This window comes from Vigna unguiculata, chromosome 7 (genome assembly GCF_037176805.1).
Source record: "Vigna unguiculata cultivar grain cowpea cultivar isolate G323 ecotype 2 chromosome 7, ASM3717680v1, whole genome shotgun sequence".
NCBI lineage: Eukaryota > Viridiplantae > Streptophyta > Magnoliopsida > Fabales > Fabaceae > Vigna > Vigna unguiculata.
The window spans coordinates 34,476,070-34,493,452 of NC_140798.1; the positions used below are offsets into that span (position 1 = coordinate 34,476,070).

Sequence of the window (17,383 nt, forward strand, 5' to 3'; positions counted from 1 at the left end):
CTTCTTGTTTACCACATTTGATTATATGTGTTCCTGCAGAGAACAAATAAGATGAGTTAGGCACAAGCGTCACCTTACCATGTAGTCCGCTATCTCCTCAGTTGGCCTCTTCCCGGTTGATACATGTCGGTTTGGACCCAAAAGAGGTTACCTGCATAAGGGACTCCGAAGCTCAAGTGAGTCAAAACTTTCAAAAAGGTCAAATCTATGATTAATGAATGCGTACCTTTAATTACTGGGGTCCACGCGTATTTATAGAGCATTAATTATGTCTGATTATCCCATGGGTCGGGCCTTGGCTTGGGCTCTAGCTTGGGCTGTGAGTGGGCCTGGACCCTAACCCAGGCCCTTAAGACCTATTGAACGCGGGGACTTCCATTTTACTAAGTATATTGAAGTTATCGGCCTCAACCGACTACTTCCCTTGACGATTTGTATTGCTCGTGTGCCGTCTTAGGCAGGTAGTTCCTTTAGACGTCTAGGTTACCGGTCTTGGCCAGTTACTCGAATGCCTAGGTATATGGTGATCGTTTTATCATTATTTTGTTAAGTTAGCTTGGTGTGATACACCAGTCCCCCAGCCTTGATCGACATAGGTGTCGGTTAAGGGTGATATGTGTTGATACGCTAGCGGAACCGGCTAGGTGTGATACAATATGTTTCAAAAATCAACCCTTATTACTTGTACTAGATGGTTGGCTTGAAGAAAAAAAGAGGCCAAACCAGAAAGTCAAATAAGTGGGACACAAAGAACAAATAATTTGGGAGTTGCGTATTACTTTTCGTACAATTTTTTAAAATTTACTAAGAAATCTTTTTTTTTTATCATTCAATGGGATGTACCCCTTATTTACGCCAAATTTGATTATAAATTACAAAAATCAACTCTTATTGCTTGCTCTAGATGGCTAGCTTGAAGAAAAAAAATTGGCCAAACCAAATAGACAAATAAATGGAGCACAAAGAACAAATAAGTGAGGAGTTGCGTATTACTTTACATACAATTTTTTAAAATTTACTAATCAATCTTTTTTTATCATTCAATGGGATGTACCTCTTATGTATCCTGAATTTGATTATAAGTTACAAAAATCAACCCTTATTACTAGCAGTAGGGGCTAGCTTGAAAAAAAAGGCCAAACTAGATAGGTAAATAAGTGGGGCACAAAAAACAAATAATTGGGGAGCTACCTATTACTTTTTGTACAATATTTTAAAATTTATTAATCAATTTTGTTTATCATCCAATGATATGTACCTCTTATGTACCCCGAATTTGATTATAAGTTACAAAAATCAACCTTTATTGCTTGCACGACTAGCTTGAAAAAAAGTTTAAATATACATTTGATCCCTATTTTTATTGTTTTTATTCAATTTTGTCCTCATTTTTGTTTTGTGTTCAATCAGGTCCTTATTTTTGTCAAATTTTGGTCAATTTGGTTCCTTTTAGTAACAGTGTTTAAATAGTTAACGTTTCTGAACATTACATATCATGTGTCAGTTCCTGATTTTTTTTAATTTTTTTTTTAATTTTTTAATTTTAAAAAAATTGTCCACGTGTCAAGTCATAATTGTGTCACGTGTCAACGTGAGTGCACATGTCAGTTGTGGTTGTGTTATTTTTTTTTTGTTCAATTTAGTTCCTATATTTGTTATTTTTGTTCTATTTAGTCCCAATTTTAGTTAAAATGAATCAATTTTGTCTCTTTTAAATTGACATCAAATTTAATATCTTCTATAAAAACTATACTAATATTTTTTCTAAAATTAACATTTTTATTAATTATTTTTGAAATTTAATTATAAATTAAATAAAATTCTTATATTTAATAAGAAAAGTAAACTAATATTTATAATAATTAGAAATATTCTATTTAACAATTGAATGTAAGAATTATAACAGGAGTTAATATGATTAGATGTTCCTTCGGTTGGAAAAAATATATAATTTGTGTGTGTGTTTTTTTTTTTAAATAAACTCATGTTAAATATCATTATAAATATTATTGACATCTCAGTTTGATATTTCTAATTAAGTACTGAAAGTTCTTATTTATTAATTTTATTATCTACTATTCTTTTATGCTTATAGTGGAAAAAAAGAAGTCATCTTATTATTTTATCTATGAAGACGAGGACACGAGTTTCTGACCTTTTGAAGCCAAAAATATTGAACATTGGGAGATTGTGACTTTTTTAGGAAGTTAAATGAAAATATTTAATTAAGTAGGTTTGATCAGTGATTAGAAGTATTAATATAGTCAATCTTAAAATTAGAAAGTAAAGAAGTAAAAGAGGATAGATTTTTTTTTCTTTAATTGTTGATCCGGATATTTAATTGTTGAACCGTATATTTATAACATGTTTAGTACTCTGATAAAAGTAAATACAAAAAATAAAAATGTATTAAAAAAAAAAGCAAAAGGTATAATGAGACGGTTCTTTAACGCTCTTTCATGTTTATTACATTTTTCTTATCTTCTTCGATTCTTTTATGTTTGATTTAATTAATCGTAAGGTATCCAGTTTGGTACTAGAGTGTCAAATTGGTACCCGCTTTTAAAAAAGTGTCAATTGCATCTCAACTTTTGAAAATTGCTTCAATTAGGTCCCTTTCAGACAGAGTTGACTAACGCCGTTAGTCAACGTGCCACGTGTCAATCTGTGGTTTTTTTGAATTTTTTTGAATTTTTTTTTTTAATTTTTAATTTTTTTTTTAAATTTTTTAAAAAAAATTAAAAATGCCACGTGTCAAGTCCCTGTGTGTGCCACGTGGCATTGTCAGTGCCACGTGGCATTGTAATGCCACTTGTCAGTGTCACTATTAGATGTCATTGTTTTGATTTCGATTTGGTCCTGACATATGTCTTTTTGTTTCAATTTAGTACCTAAGTATGTGTATCTGATTCAATTTTGTCCCAATTTTTTTTTTAATAATTAAAATATTTTTGTAATCCATTTTTTATAAGATTAAAAATAATTAAGTATAAATATTTTTACAAAATTAAGTACTAATATTTATAATGTTTCTCTCAATTTCAGACCAAATTTATTATTTGTATGAATGTTATGCTATTTATAAGTACTAAAATGACTTTTACCACTAAATTTTAATATAAATATCAAATACTTAATTTTTTTTTAACTTTTATACTTAATTACTTTTAATTTTATTAAAAAATATTTTAATTATTAAAAATTATTAGGTCAAAATTGAATCAAATACACATAAGTAGGTACTAAATTGAAACGAAAAAACATAAATGGGGACCAAATCGAAATCAAAACAATGACATATAATAGTGACACTGACACGTGACATTACAATGCCACGTGGCACACACAGGGACTTGACACGTGGCATTTTTAATTTTTTTTTTTTTAAATTTAAAAAAAAAATTTAAAAATTAAAAAAAAAAATTAAAATTTTTTAAAAAAAAAATCAAAAAAATCACAGATTGACACGTGGCACGTTGACTAACGGCGTTAAAGGGACCTAATTGAAGCAATTTTCAAAAGTTGGGATGCAATTGACACTTTTTTAAAAGCGGGTACCAATTTGACACTCTAGTACCAAACTGGGTACCTTACGATTAATTAAACCTTTATTTTTTATCATATTTTTTTAATATAAATTTGTTATCTTTTATCTATTTAAAAAAAGATAAAATTATAAATACTCCAACTTAAGTCTTAAAATCAAGATTTAATATTTAAAAAAAGTTAATAACTCTTAAATTGTTAATTTTCCTTACTTTAAAATATATTTTTAATAGTGTTATTCTCTTGTCCAACTTCAAAGCCTAAGATAGTTTTATCTACATTAAGAATATGTTCAATCAACAATTAGAACATGATTTTATGATCTTTAACAAATAGATATATGTTTAAAGTATAAAAAAGTAATATACAAATAGAAAACATATTACTTCAAAAATTAGAAAAGGGATAAAAATGAACTTATTAGAAAAAAAATTGTTCGATTTAAAATGTTTTTCAAATACTCAATTTTACTGTGGTATAATTTGATTTTAAAAATCATAAGAAATTGTAAAAATTGAGATAAAAAATAAAAGAGAAAAAGAAATGAAAATACGAAATAAATGAAGAGAAATCAAATGAAAAAGTAAAGGAGAAAAAAGGTAGTTTTCAAATTAAAAAATTAAACTAAATTAATATAAATAAAATAATAATAAATAAATATTTTTTAAGAAAATATATAGAAAATAATAAAAAAAAGGTTTGGGGGGAAGCTGTGACTTATTTCTGTCAACAAAAAATCCATCCCTGGCTCTATTAATTATCAATATCCTGGGAATTATTGTAAAATCTTTCTCTTAATTTCATTTCAATCACTTAGTTAATACAACTGTATTTAAAATGTATTTTTGTAAAAATAAATAAATAACTTAAAGGAAGTCTTGTAAAAGCAACCAAAGGATCAGCTTTTTCTTTTGAAAATCTTATTAAAAAAATAAGAATTAAAATCAAGAGTGGAATCAAACTTTAATTTTATCAATAAATAAATATATATATATATATATATATATATATATATATATATATATATATATATATATATATATATTAGGAGATTGTTGTATGTTTTAATTATACTATACTTGTATTGAAATTATATTCATCAAAAACATGATAATCCTTTTTTATGATAAGATTATCTAGATTATTTATAAATATAAAAAAATTGAAAATGTAAATATAAAAAATGAAAAAAAAAGTTATTTGATAAATTTTTATTATAAAGTATTGAACAATTTCGTAAAAGTAAAAAATTACAAAATTTACTTTAAGGCAAACTGCAAATATTAGTGTAATTTAGATTTTATATCAAAATGAAATAAAATCAAATTTCGTCTCATTTTTATGATTAATTGAAATGAGTTTTTAATAAAATTCGAACCTGAGTAACTCAGGTGACAAGTGGAGCTCTTTCTTTTCCAGCTAATAACAAATTTCTTGAACCAGTTTTAGCTTGAAATTTGGGCTGGTTAATGGAGGAAATTATTTGTTTGTAAACATGGATTTATATGGTTGAGTACAACAGAAGAAACTATAAAGCATCAACCAAAATCATGGGCACAATCATCTTCAGCAACTTTACATATCAAACTTAACAACCGTAATTCATACTTTATCTAAAGCTTTACTTTTTCATTAAAGAGAAAACCACCTACTCCACAACCAAGATTACTGCAAGGTTGAATAATTATACCCATGTACTTTGCAATTAATACAAATTTGTCCTGATTCTATTGTGACAACTCATTATAAACATTAATAACAGACATTTAACTGCCAAATGCTTCCATAAGACTTAGATAACCTGAAATAAACTAGCAGCAGCAGGTTGTTCAAGTCTATGATTGAAAATTTGATTGCCATATGCTTAGTGAGTTTTCTTGTTTTTTTGAAATTTTTCTTAAATAATTTGATTAAGAAGTCAAATGTTTACAATTTTCACCAATTTTACAGGATAAAACCGAGATGAAGACATCGTCTCGGTCCTGATTAAGAACATGATTAAGGTTAGACACCCTAAATATAGCATGCATTACTTAGGTATTTCGAGATTAGACCTAATGAAGGCCTATTCTGGAAAAAAATCCATGTAGTAAGAGTTATAAAAGGAGATATTTATGAGATAAAGATGATTTACTTATTTATTGTTACTGTTACGGTATATAATATTCATGGTTATCAAACTCGCGAGTTAACTCGTTAACTCGGACGAGTTTGCGTGCCTGGTCATGCCCAGCGAGTTAACTCGCAAGCAAACTCGGTTTTGAAGCAGAATCGGTGGACTCGTGAATGAACTCGCCGGAATCGTTCAAACTCGCGAGTTTTCAGCGAGTTCGCGAGTTCAAAAGGGGAAAAAATTGGAAATCGAAACGGGGTCGAGTGGTTGTCGCGAGTCGTTCTGTGGCCATCGCAACCCCTTTCATGGCCGTCGCGACCTGTTCCGTGGCCATCGCGACCTGTCCTGTGGCCATCGCGAGCACTTCTGTAGCCATCAACATCCGTCGAGCAGTTCTGCAGCCTTCGTCCTTGCTCGCGAGTAGTTTTGCGGCCTTCGCACTCCCCATCGACCACTCTCCTACCGTCATCCTTGCTCGCTTTGCCGTCGCGGTGGCCGTCGACAACCATTCCACTTGCGTGTTCTCAATAGAGCGAGGTTCACGAGTGTGGTTCCTAGGTTTGGGTGTTCTATTGGCGGATCTTATTCACTTATTCCCAGCTGCAGTGCACTGTTTAAGTGTTTGAATTTATTTCAGCTTTGGGTCGAACACAGTCACACTTGCACTGCACCGTTTGTACGAAAATGATGATATCATTAGAGGATTAGACAGATATTTGAATCTATGATTTACGGTATTTGTATGAATTTATTTATTTTAAATACTTTTAAACTATATAATTTTATGGACCGATTTGAATTAAGATATTATTTATATAAAATTTGTTTTCATGTAAAAGAAATTCTTATGAGTTTACGATTCGAGTTTACTAGACTCTCATGAGTTTACGTAAACTCTCAAATTTGACAACCTTGATAATATTGTTAACTTGAGTGTTGGAGTGTCTTTAAAAAACTTCGTCTCGGTGTCATAACAATTACATGGCAGACTAAAAGATGAAGGGGATTTTATAAAGACATTTGGGTCCTTTGTAAAAACACCAATAGTATACAGAATTAGTGCTTCATATGAGCATTGGATTGTTCATCAACCTGCTATTGATAAAACAGCTGCTTAGGTCCACCATATAGATAAATAAACCCCTCTGTCCACTTGTCTGCATTCAATTCAACGCTCTATGCACTCTCTACTACAATATTATTCTTCAGTATTAATAATTTATTTTCTCTTAAGTTGACACCGGATTCCCATTGTAATTCGTATAAGATATTTTTACGTAATAGAATATTCCTTCTTTGTCAACATTCGTACAAGAAGAAATAGTGAATAATTCCAAGACATGGGTGAAGTAGATAGAGCCTTGGCATTTATGTATTTATATAGAATATAGAGAATATTGTTTCATCTATTCTCCTGTTCTATGAAATATATAACTGATTGTAAGAATAACCAACAACTCTACCCTCTTTTCTCATCATCTCCTTACCCTTCCTCTTTTCTCCTCAGAAGAAGATCATGATGAGGCTATTAAGGTTCAGAAATCCACCACTTTTACTGAAGAACATGCTTCTGGAGCCATGGCCAAATGATGCCACAAGAAAGGAACAAGAAACCTGATCAGGACATTTGACCTCAGGAAATCTGCCCTCTAGGCAAGTCTGATGCTTGGCTTTTCATCTCTCTGTCTCTGCTGTTGGGTTTGCTGAGAATCAAATAAGGCATGAATCATGTCATAAGTTTTCTGTTTAATCAGTATCCATCTGGGACAATATGTTATGTATATCCTTCTCTGCTCAACAGCAGTTGCATTTATACTACTACTTGTATGAAACTTTTATCATACCTCAAGTTTTTTTTTCTTTCTTCTGTTTGTTTAGTTTGGATTCTTACTTTCTTGTATTGATTATGTACAACCAGCAAGGCCTGGTAAGAAAAAGAACTGTTTTCCCTAAATTAATTAATCAAAGATATTATTTGCTGGATTTATCAAAGCTCTTCCAGTGAGAATATAATCACATGACATGATCCCTTATGTCTTTGTATTATTGGAAGTAACAGTCACTACCTTTATGAGATATTGCAGTTGCAGTGTGTACACACATGCAATGGCTAGGGAGTAGTGCATCAATTGTACAACCTAGAATGATTACTGACTTCAGATAAGTAATAAAATGAGAGCATACTTTGCAGAAGAAGAAAAGAATCAATAAATTACACAAGCATCTGGCCACTACCTGTTTGTACTTCGGTTCAAAACCATGCAATTCTTCATATTAGCTTCTTTAAAAAAAAAAAAAAAACTTTAATTTTAACTTACAGAAGAAAATTATATTTTCTAGCATTGTTTTTGTTAAAAATTTCTAACCAGACTGAATGTATTAAACATCTGTTACAACTAGCAGCTGCTGCAGAAAGGCTTTTGAGTTCTATGAATATAAAATAGATAAAGCTAGCTGCAACTCATGTATTGCTGTGATAAATTCTATTTTGTATTTTGGCGCAGGTTGAAAATTCATTATGTCTGATTTGAATAATTTGGTACTTCAAATTACTTCATAAAGCTACGGTTAAGAGTGTTTCACGTTCGCTTCTGATCAACAATCATGGCGTACACAAATGGTATTTTTGTATCTTCAAGTCATAAAAGTCTTGGCAATTATCATTCTCGTTATTTTTATCTTCAAAATGCTAATTAAGAGAACAAATCAAACTGGTTAACCTGGTCAAACTTCTAACAATTACATCACTTAAGTTCATTCATAATAAATGGCCCTGAACGATCTGAGGTAAATCTTCATCAAAGTTTATAATCGGATTAACAATAGAAAGTGTAGATTATGCCCCACATGCACAGGGGGGAATAATAAATTGAGCAAGTTAATAGTTCTCTTTCAGAGTAAAGACAAATAAATGACACATATCTATAGTTTTCTCCAATAATTAATCAGTAAATTTCATCTGCTACACTTTTACTTTAGGATAAGCATAATAATTCCCGTCAACTCACCTTCAATTTGTCCATTATCTACGTTTTTTCTATATTAAATATATGAGTTGGTTGCCATGTGTCCCACCTGGTGGAAAGTGATGCGCACCAACAAAACTATAACCTGTCGTCTAAATAAATAAGTTTTTATTATTGGCCTGTGAGTCATCAAGGAAAAACTGACAAGCCAAATATGATTAACTTTGTTTGATACTTTGATTAGATATAGGGTAGTTCTGAGTTCTTACTGAACAAAACCAGAACCAATAGATCAACACCAATACAACATCCAGAAACAATACAAACAAGAACTCCTTTTCTACCTTTTTTTATATTTTCCACTCTCTATTTTGACTTCAAGTGACCAAAATTGACACCCATTATGATTTTTTTTGAGTAATTAACCACTTGGGTTGCCATGATAATTGTCAAGCAGTTGAAAAGATACAGACTAATAAATTAATAATTTGACTCTCTATAAGTGCTACTTACACTAGAACAGAAAAGAGATCTGGTATGAATAAAATCATAACTAGATTTTCTTGTGCGAGTTCCACTATCACTGGGAACAAGTATATGGCAAGTCAAGATTGCTATGAGTCTAGCATAGAAATTGGTCTTGAGTTAGGCTTTGCACTGTCGGAGTAACAGTGTATATGCCACATAAGAGGTTTAATGATGTTTTTACCTATCTGAGGATGCAAAATGCATTTTCCCTAGGATGCTACCTATTTTAACAAAGCTAACATAAAACACAGTAAAGATATTATGCTAGTTATTGCCACCTCGCATAGATGTGGATCCCATATGGAGGACAATGACGAAAAGAAAAGTATACTGAAAGATACAAATCGGTTCTCTTTATTAAGAAAAGCAGAGATGAGAGATGAAAAGGAAGAAAGTGACAAAACTCGAACTTTATATCTCTTCCTCTCTTATCGTATAAGATACGGATAATGTATAAAACAGGTTCTGGGTTGTAACCGATGTGCACCACTTAGTATTTGGTAAATTATAATCATAGTTGTTCATTTAGTAAATTATAAAGGCACTCACTCACTGTGGTTTCATAAAATTGCAAACAACTTTCATACAATGATACATAGCTTTTCAAACAAATAAAAAGTTGGTGTAATATATGAAGATACAATTTACGGTTTTTTTTTTTTTTCATTAAACCGGTCAAGTGTGTGTTCGAATTACGGCTGAAGTACTGCCAAAAACACTCCGAAGGTGAAAGATAAAAAAACAAAAAAGATTATCTTATTTGAGACTCGATTGTACTTTTGAAGGAGGCACATAATCTCTTAAAAGAAGACCAATAAAATGCAATTATGATAACTAGGAAAAATACATTATGCTAAGTTGACAAAATTAGTTTTACATTTGTCAATGGAACAACGCTACCCGTTATTATTGTGTTCAACTATAGGACTATAGGGTAGCTGTCAAAAAATGCTTCCCGTTGGTTGAATACAATAATAACCACACTAACTCTCAATATATTAGATAAGCTAGATGAATACAATAACAACCACACTACCAGTTGATTAAAAAGTTTTTTGGTTTTATCAAAAACTAAATTTAGAGTTTTTCCTAAGAATTTCTTCAGCGTAATGCCACGCTTTGTTGTAATTTTTGCATGAGCAGTCCAAGCTCAGATAAAATGTGAGGGTTGGTGTATGGCAACGTATCCCAGTCCTGCATGGATCCGTGATCCATATTTTAATGAAATAGAGGTGAATAAAGAAATGATCTACCGCAGTTTGCATCACCTCAAAGAATTCAATCAACAGCAGAAGCTTGCATTGCGTGCGACATCCCTCTCTTCAAACCCTTTCACAAATGATCTGATAGCAAGATGTTCCGAAGAGTATGTCATGAAAGATACTAATATTACGCCCCCGACAACCATCAAACCTAACCTGTTAGAAATATAAATAAAAAAACGTAAGTGGAAATTCGAAGAGAAAAATGCTGTTTTTTCCTCTGAACTACTTGGAATTTACAAAACCGAAATATGGTTAACTTCACCTCAAGCTGAATGTATAAGAAAAAGGGAAGAAAATTTTGGTGGAATTCTGTGTGCCGAAAAAGAGCAACAAAAAGCGCCAAAATTCATCAGAAGACTCGAAAAAGAAAGACCCTCTCCATTCAAGCATGTTGCTCTTTGTCCAGAAACCGATACCGTTTGTTAAAAATTTACTTAACTTCTTCCTCCCTCTCTTTTAAAAAGGCATGAAAATAACAGCAAATAAAGTTATCAACACACCTAATAGTTTCCAAACTGCCATTCTAGCTTGATGTAGTACAAGAGGGACTTTATTAATATCCAAGCCAAAAATAAGCATAGAATGACCACTATGATCCATGTCTTGGGGAGGATAAAATCACAACTCAGAAAGCATATCAGATGCGCTATGAGCGTGATTACAAGTTACCACTCGAAAGAGGCCAGCCGCAAACAGTGTTTTCTTTGAAAGTTTTTAGATTTTGACATTTAATATTCGACTATAGTCAATTATCATAAAAACATACAAAGAAGAAAGTGCCATTTTTAAAATTTAAACGAAAACTAGGGCCAATAGAATTATACTAAAATAAATAGAAAGTCTAACAAGATCAAGCACGACAGTAACAGTATATATTTAATGATATCTTTACTAATAAAGAAAATTACCGTAAAAACAATGCAGTGATCCCAAAAATAAAAGGCAAACAGGGAGCAGCAATGGCCAAGAAGGCCATCCCTAAACCATAGAACCACGTAGCAGCATTACATGATGACATCTGACGCTGGTGACCTGTAAATAATATAAATGAGATAAAATTAAGGATGACAACTAAAAAATTAAATATAAAAATAAAAAGTCTTGAGGACACAGATGAAAGACAATCCCCGAGTGGGCTCTACTCGGGCAGAATATACCTTTTCCAGAATCCTCATCACAAGATTTGAGATGAGTCAACGAGGAAGGCGTATGTGATGCCATAATTTTTCCCCAATGATAAATCAAATTGAGATAACTCCCAAATAGTACAATGAAGATTATGAATATCCATTCATACATCAAAAGGAAACCAGTCCATGGAGCCACTTGCCGAGGTACTATCAAGAAAGCTAGTCCAAGAGACACCACGGCAGCCAACAAACAGACACAGACAGAAGTAATGCCCAAATATGCAGGCACCTTGTTCTGACCTTCTATGAGCTGTTTAACACCACAATTAATACTCAGTATTGCTATAAAAAAATAATACACAAGCACCATGCATATCCAACCCAGTCATCAGATGAGTATGCAAGGACACCTCACATAAGAGGATTCAAATTCTTAGTCGAGGTAGAAATGATGGTTGAGGTATAGAAGTAAAAACTGACCTGATGAGTGGAACTGATAGTTGAGGTAGAAATAGTAGTATATACAATTGGCCCCCCTGATTTAATCCTGTAATAAAGTTGCCTGACATGATCACGTGAGTTTCTACAACAGGAACCATAGTACCCTTGATTCTGCAGAAAATACAATATTATGAGGCACATGGAATTCCTAATGCTTAAAGAATAAAATCAATCCACGATAGCTGACCTTTAGAAATGAACGATAGCTGAAGAACACCACAGCACAAAATGGTAACAGAAAAAGAAAGTTTACAAGAAAATAATCTTTAGGATTTTGGCCTCCTTTAGTTCCAGGAAGGGTTTCCTCCAGCTGTTCCCTTATATTCTGTAGCACAAACAAGGTAAAAGCAAATTGTTTACATTACTTTTTGTCACAAACTTCAACATAGTCACATGACTACTCAAGCAAGATGGCCTTTCAAGAATTTACTGGAAGACACATTTTTGAGATATTGATAAAATACGATAACAAGTAGCACAACTACCTGCCAGGCGTCAACAGGTTTCACCAGCCAAGATGTCCACCAGTCCCAAGGTTTAAGAGGGCCAAGTGTATAGTGAATCACGCAGAGTTCATTCTCATCTACCATCCACTGGACAAGTCAGCATGAATAGTCATATAACTGAAGTAAAAGATGCAATGTAAAGGAACACCAAGATATTTAAATGCATATAATTGGTGTATGTGAGAGGATGTATGAAATATTAATAACAGCCAATTCAAACTAGGAAAATAAGTACAAGTATACAACCAATATGAGTTGCAACAGCTGAAATGTTCATTCACCTCCCACGATTTTTAAAATCATTTTGAATTGATTGAAAGGAAAAGGTTTCCAACAGACCAAATGGTAGAACACCCAAATATTTGAAAGGAGTAACATTAAATCACACAGAACACACAAAAATACAGTCGAATTTTCTTTCCCAGGGTCATAGACTCCTTCAGAGAAGTGTTCTCTGTCCAAATTACTGGAAAACGATACACAAGTATCCCCCAATTACCATACATATTTTGTCCTAAACAAACAACATTACGGCGACTGTTCAAGATATTGTGATAATACATCTATAATCTATAACAATAGTGAGATTCTACACAGCTTTGTTTTCTTCAAAATTACTTTTAAGTATAACTATTTCCCTTGTATACACAAGCTACATAACTCTTAACTTTCCTGTCATCATTCTTTCAAATTTTCTTTTCCAATATCTCTTGCATCGAACAAACAGAAAAGACCAATTAAAATATATTTTAAAGAACTCGTACATATTACGCTTGTGATTTCTCTAGTAGTAGTAATTGCTAATGACAATTATTATTACACCTATTTTAATATGCAACTGCTGCTACTTTCAGCCAATAACTGTCATAACTGACCCTAACTCAGTCCCCATCATTTACCTCCTGAAAAATCATCCTTGTAACCAAGGCTGAATGTAGAAATTGGTTTTTCCACATTATCTTTATCCACTACCATTTCACTCTATGCTTAATTTTGCCAATTTAATCTTCACTAATACCCTGTACTCCAATTTGCCCTAATGGCCATCCAATAATGCCATCTCCGTTGAAAGACGGCCAATCCATGACATATTTTATTGAATTTGATCCCTTCTCTTCTGTAATCTACTAAAAAAATCTCCAAATCTACTCAAAATTTGCCAATTTCTTGTCCACACAGACCGAAGCCTCAGTTCTGGCTTCCATTCCCCTCCAAATTTCTCTTTCAATTCATTCTACCTCCCTATCAAATGCATCATGATATTACTCTTAACTGGTCAGAAGAATTCCCTCCTTTTAATCTGGCAGGTTGGTCCAAAAACGATAAAACACCAATTGACATATTGGAGAAGTGTAATATTAATCACACAGAATACACAATAGTACAGCAGAATTTGATATCCTAAAGTCATTGACTTCTACAGAGAAGAGTTTTCTGTCCAAAATACTATACAATAATACACCAGTGTCTCCCTGTTGCGTACATTTTTAAAATATGTAACTTCTCCTAACTTTCTAACACTAAATTGTCAACATTACAGTTATTATTCAACTTAAAAATGCATTGATGCTAATGACAGTGAGTATTACCCCTATCTTGAAATGTAACGGATCCTACTTTCTGCCAATAATTGTCATAAGTGCCCCTAACTCAATTCCCATCGCCACACATGCCCCAAAACCCAGATTTTAATAGGAATTAATGAAGTTTAAAATGTTAACATGATGGAAAAGTCCTAGGCCTTCCTCCTACATCATCACCCTGGCCCATCTATATCAAAATTAACAAGTGCTGATTCTAACTGACAAAATTTCCATATGCCAACAGTAAAATTTGAATCCAACAGCAATAGCCCTAAATAATTTCTTTAAGGCTTTAGCAGTCTTATAATATATTAATATCGGTCACACTGCAATGCCATAACTACTAAACATCGACATCAGCACTCATTCCAATTTCTACCACAACAAAAAGGAACTCATCACTACACAATACATTTCCTGCCATCATTGGGTTGGCAGTTTCATCGTCTCGTTCACTCCATCAATTTACATGCAATTGTTACAAAAGATTAATTCAATTTTTCCTTCAACGTATCCAGAAAGGCTTTAATTATTTGGTACATTAATTAAAAATATATTATTACCACAAAGAATATATGTTGTTCAGACAGTAGGTGTTAAACTAATTGCATCATGTGAATTGGAACATTAACTAAACATCAATACATGAAAGTTAAATGTGAATCAAATAAGGCAACTGAATCTAGCAGGCGTCCATCTGAACTCAAAACTCGAATAAGGAGGTAAAGCATACTTAAGTTACGAAGGAAAGCAACAAAACGGAGATGTATCACTGATGTCTTGCCCCTAAATACTTATAAGGAAGGAACCATCATCTTATTTACCTATATTCCAGTACCTTGTTAGCCAGCATGTAAAGACCAACATCTGCATTATAAAGAGTGGAAAGTCGCTCCATTTCAGGAACTGGTCTATTTTCCAACATTTCGGGGGTCAAATTTGGCTCAAAAATATGTGCGTTGGGAAATCCAGAGTAATATGAATTGAGAAACCCTTGATCCCCTGTGAAAGCAGGAATATTGATGAAGACAATTGTTCAACCCTATTAGGTTCAAATCCACATCTAATACAAGTTTCTTCAAGAAAGGAATAAGATAATTGCGTATAAAATTAGTTAAAAAAGAAAAATCATAATACCTCCAGTGTAAGATGGCAGAGTGTTTACTTTACTCATCATGTCATTGAAGACGGCAGCAGATGGCTGCACCACCATGACTCCTGAATTCAACCTCTCAGAATGTTTTAAATTAGCACAGAATTTCCCACATTTGAATAGGTCTTCAATATTCTTAACCACAATAGTGTCAGCATCAAGATAAACAACTGCACACACATTGAAGAAACCCAATAAATCATACTTCATAAACATGGCATACTACATCGTATGGGAAATGCAAAACCCCAAATGGAAAGTTTTTAGTCTCTTCTACAACTTCCATAACAAGACTCAAGAAACAACACAAGAATCATAAAGATTAGACCTTTCTTGTAGTCAGTCATGTTAAATATTTTGAGCTTTGTATAGACACCCCAAAATCTCGTTGGACGTACTTGATTAGGATTGGCCAGCAAACTAATCTTCTCAATTATCCACCCATCAGCCTACACACAAAAAAACATAGCATAAACCATATATAAATGAAGAGTTTCAAAATCAACAAAACAATTCATAACCGCCAAAATTTACGATTCACGTCAAATGAAACAGTAATACCAAATTTAATATAAAGTGGCAGTCTAAGTAAAACTGAAAAGAAAATTTCATTTCTCGTTCCGCACTAATACAACTCGCAAAGGAAAGCAGTACCTCGAGAACATTATTGGCATAATCAGAGACACCATCAGAGACCAAAACGACCATGTCTTTGATGGATCCAGTGTCCCGTATAGATTTGCCCAGAACTCGAATGCCCAACAAGAATTCATCTCCGTACAATAGAGTCACGTATGCCACGTCACTCCTCTCAGATCCCAAAGATTGAACTGAAAACAACAAAACTGTGAGCCATAACCATATACTTGTACACGATTTCATTCTAACTCGATTCTTCACGTTAAACATTTTCTCCGTAAAAATCCCTTCTCGCTCAGAATTCGAACCGTTGAAGGGATTTGAATTTGCTCTGCATGCTGTGGCCTACTGTGTTTTGATACCTACCGAGTTTGCATGACATCGTGGGCCAGAAAAAAATAATAAAAACATTACCACATTGCACACATTTTTAATTAAAACAGATAATCAATTTAATTTAATTACTACTGGTGGAAACTGCATGTCCACATTTCCTTATAATATAATAATACATAATAAGAATAATTAAATTTTTTATAATTAATATTAGAACAAGCAGAAACACAATCCGGATTACATTGTATGTTCGCATTTTTTTTATTGTACTCTCATATGATTATTCATAAATAAATATATTTTGTTTATTTTATGTGATTTTATTTATTGTAAGAAAATAAAATAATTAAATATATTGTTAATTGACATTATAGTGAAGATATTATGATAAGAAGTTTAGTTGTACAAAATGAAAGTTTCAATACACTTATAACTTAATTTTACTTAAAATATGAACGATTATAATTTTTTTTAATTAAATATGTTCTTATCTTTTGAATTTGGATGTAAAATTAAAAGGTTAGAATTCATCTATGTTTCAACTTAAATATGGTACTCGAAATTTAAAAATAAATAAATAAAATTATTCTAATTACATAAAATATTTTTATTATATTAAAAGATATTTTAGATTGTCATTTCACTTGTTTGCACCATAATATATTTCAACTCATGCAATCATTGAATGGTATTTAACATGAAAAAAAAAACAGTTTATGTTATTATATTAAGAAGACTATATTTATTAATTTTTAAGTTTAGAAATCAAAATATACTAAAATTTGAGACAAAAATAGATAATAAGTTGATGTTGTTGGGTTAAGGATTTTTAGGGTTGTTAACTTTAGTAGATGAATTTGAGGGGGAGAGAGTGAATAAGGTTGAGTGGATATGAGAGTGGATTGTGCATTTTTTTTCTTCAGAAATTTAAAGATGATTATGAATGAATTTAAAAGTAAAGTTTGTGAGAGGTTGTGAGTGATTTGATTGATGTCATAAATTAAAAAATGTTTTAATAGAAATAAAAGATAGATTATTATATTACCCTTTATGTAATAAATAGTATAAATTAGTATTTGTATAAGTTATAATTATTTTGCTTTTTTTTTACTACTAA

At 31.9% G+C, this 17,383-nt stretch overlaps 1 long non-coding RNA gene and 1 pseudogene across 2 annotated transcripts; one reads left to right on the forward strand and one right to left on the reverse strand.

Annotated features, from left to right (window-relative positions):
* The first annotated feature begins 5,555 nt into the window (after positions 1-5,555).
* LOC146884823 (uncharacterized) lies at positions 5,556-7,651 on the forward strand. The gene is made up of 2 exons (XR_014996840.1): positions 5,556-6,217; positions 7,167-7,651. It is a non-coding gene; the product is annotated as an uncharacterized LOC146884823 (long non-coding RNA).
* A 2,302-nt stretch (positions 7,652-9,953) lies between these two features.
* On the reverse strand, positions 9,954-16,310 carry LOC114190755 (inositol phosphorylceramide glucuronosyltransferase 1-like; annotated as a pseudogene). Its single transcript, XR_014996839.1, has 10 exons — positions 15,946-16,310; positions 15,620-15,740; positions 15,276-15,461; positions 14,977-15,140; positions 12,535-12,642; positions 12,237-12,374; positions 12,029-12,160; positions 11,576-11,858; positions 11,327-11,450; positions 9,954-10,571 (listed from the first exon to the last, which is right to left on the reverse strand). The product of XR_014996839.1 is annotated as an inositol phosphorylceramide glucuronosyltransferase 1-like (transcript).
* Positions 16,311-17,383: the final 1,073 nt, after the last annotated feature.